The sequence below is a fragment of the Patiria miniata genome, unplaced genomic scaffold, assembly GCF_015706575.1.
Source record: "Patiria miniata isolate m_02_andy unplaced genomic scaffold, ASM1570657v1 HiC_scaffold_1, whole genome shotgun sequence".
Classification (NCBI taxonomy): domain Eukaryota; kingdom Metazoa; phylum Echinodermata; class Asteroidea; order Valvatida; family Asterinidae; genus Patiria; species Patiria miniata.
In genome coordinates, this window is record NW_024037047.1 from 35,404,568 (window position 1) to 35,407,839 (window position 3,272).

Here is a 3,272-nt window from a genome sequence, read left to right on the forward strand (position 1 = left end):
ACCTTAAGTACACAAACGAATGGTCAAAATGGGTGTCGGACGCTTCGCCCCATTTCCACGTCGCCCCATGTCACTTCGCCCCTAACCACTTCGCCCCATCCCCACTTCGCCCCATCCCCACATCGCCCCATCTCCGCTTCGCCCCATCCCCACTTCGCCCCATCCCCACTTCGCCCCATTTAGTATGAAAAAGGTGAAGGCTAGGGGTGCAGACCAAATAAACTGCCAAAGACCCCAGATAATAAATGCTCCCAATTCTAGAAACTCAGGAAAAATACAAACTCTCTGATGAGGTGCTCGAGACACAGATGAGAGAAATGATGGCTCTATCCCATTCAGGGACGCCTCTCCTATTGGCGTGTGAATAAAATCGTCAGCCGCTGGATTCAAAAGAGTCCCGTAGGTATGGGTCAGTGAGTTAAAAGGAACTCACTGCCTTGAGGAAAATGTTCCGTCAAAATTTGTCTGATATGTGACACTTACAACTTCATTTAAATGAGATTGGTTCCTCCAAGAGTGAAATTAGGATGTCAAAGGTATTGTCGTTCTCAGATAAGTGGGAAACGGGTTGGTATAGCCGGGTTGGGAACAAAGTTGGATCTTTTACTTCAAGCTTTTTTCTCGGTAGGGGAGAGCCTAGCTTGAGAGGTTGGTTATGAATTGTTGTATTTGGTGATGAGCTAATTCTTTCCGTTGGTTAGCAATTAGTGAATCTATTGAAATTGTTTTTTTAAGCCAAAAAAAAATAGATGAGATTTTTTTTTTTTACATGTAACGGCTGGGGCGAAGTGGGGATGGGGCGAAGTGGGGATGGGGCGAAGTGGGGATGGGGCGAAGTGGGAATGGGGCGAAGTGGGGATGGGGCGATGTGGGAATTGGGCGAAGTGGGGATGGGGCGAAGTGGTTAGGGGCGAAGTGACATGGGGCGACGTGGAAATGGGGCGAAGTGTCCGACATTCCTCTGAAGGATGTACTATGGTCCATACTACGATCTGGCGATAGATGGCCCCGGGTGTGTTTACCACGTGGCCAGGACAATATAAAACATAAAAATGTGTAGAGTCAATATTCCCTCCTGAATCCAGGTAATTGATCCAATGCAATCAATCCTCTTTATTGATAACCATTATGGCTTCTAATTATATTCAATCACAGTTGCTTAACACACTGTGAAAAGAACAGTTTGGGGACTTTCCAGACTCTTGAAATATTATAGGGGTACTGTTCGAGCTCTTTATTCCATGAAATTGTTTGTGTACTGTCGCCTTAGCAACGTGTAAATGTCGCCTTAGCAACGTGTAAACAGAGACCTCCGAACAACAGAAAATGCACGATAAGACTGTTTTCCCCTGTGGCATATAATAGTATGACCTATGGAAGGTGCGCCAAGTCGTTTTGGCGACATTTGAACTCAGTCATCCTTTCGCCTGAGGGTGAAGCTAGTCTGGTTCCCAGACCAAAAGATTCCGACTATTCCTGATGAATCTTAGGTCCGGTAGCCTCCGGTAATACAATGTATTACAATTTAGGTCACGTGACTAAAAACGGGAGGAATTCCTCCTTTTTCCGAAAATTTCCGAAGTTTGCCGAAGTCGTTCGTCGACAATCGGATAGCGCCCGAGTATTTCCGAGTATATAATATAGGTTTAATTAACTGCTAATTACTTATTAATTTTATTTTAAATGAGTTGATAATTAATATTCATTGTTTCATTTAGAAAACTTGAAATTCAACGACGATTTTGTGCATCAAATATATTCGGATCGTACGGGCGAACTTTTTGCTGCGTCATGTACAATTTTGAATTTGACGACCGTTACCGAGATTTTCCAAAACTCGGTCTTCATTCGGCTCCGCCTGCTAACAGTGCTATTTGGTTCCGTAAGTTTGAAGATTCCAGATCAACATTACTCAATGTTATCTTACAAAAACATCAAGCTGTATTATCATAACTGTATGATATTACGAAGCAAGTGATTTATTTAAAGATTTGATCAGAACATTCAAAGCTACAAGTGATAAAGCGAAATTGGAAACGAAGCCGCGCTTTGAAAAAGGGCCATTAATGTCGTCATGTTTATTTTTAGCCACGGAGGCTGCCTGACCTACAATACAAGACGTGAGCGTCGGGAATAATTGTCAGGTCTGAGAACCAGACTAAGGGTGAAGCCGGAAACTCCGGTGGCGTGAGATCCCAACCTCGTCCCCAGTGCTTACTTTATTTCCAACCGCGTTTCCAATAGTAAACCCTGGATAGGAAACTTTCTTCCTGTATCCTGATTGGATACCGCAATTGGCTAGTAATGGATTTTTATCGTGTACTTGGTGCTATATATTCACAACGTGCAGTACGTGTTTTCGCGATCATTCGTCCACGCCTTCTCGAAAATACTAATTTCCTTTCCAATTTGCTCATATTAATATGAAATATGATACTGCATGTTGTCTTGATAAGATCGTAACAGTTTGATTTCAAAAATCGTGTTTTCGTAACTCACGCCGTGCTCGCGCTGCTACGAATTGACTCTGTTTTTACCCCAGACACCGCATACAAAAACAAACGCTAATGTGTAACGCATATCCAGGCACCAGACTGTTCCTCATTTGCATACGTGTGCAAAAATCTTGCACATGCAAATGATCCAATACCAGGGTGAGAGAGCAGGTAGTGGTGGGCGCGTACTGCTCGACACCCTGGGGACGAGGTTGCGTGAGATCCCATTGTTTACTAAGACCTTGTCAATATAAAAATTAACAAGAACCCTGGAGGTAAAAAAAAAATCAAAATTCACTGTAGGCGGGTCACATGCTCCGTCAAAAACAAACTTTAATGGAATCAATCCTGGGTGGTTTTTTTTTTGGTACCTCGTTCCTCCTGGCTGGTTACGACCACCGAGTGAACCCGGAGGTAAATCTCCTGAAGCTCGCTGCTATTGTTGGAACTTTTCACCAATACGAAGCCAATCTATGATGACATTAAAATATAAACAGCATAAGTTAATTGTTAATAAACCCTGTAGCGCCATCTCATCAGAAACTTAAGCTTTTTTCTTCATCTAGCAGGGTACAAAGTGTGAAAAAAGGTCGACAACTTTGACTTAGGCCAAGTTCGGGCAAGGACCATTAGTCGACTAGTGGTTGATTTGTGACGTACCTTACGCCTGCGCACTGATAGCAACGTGCGAACGTCTCTAGTCAAACGCTGGTCAAAATGTCATCACAAAACTTCTGGATCCTGGCTCTCTGCTAGCATTATGAATGCGCGCGGCTA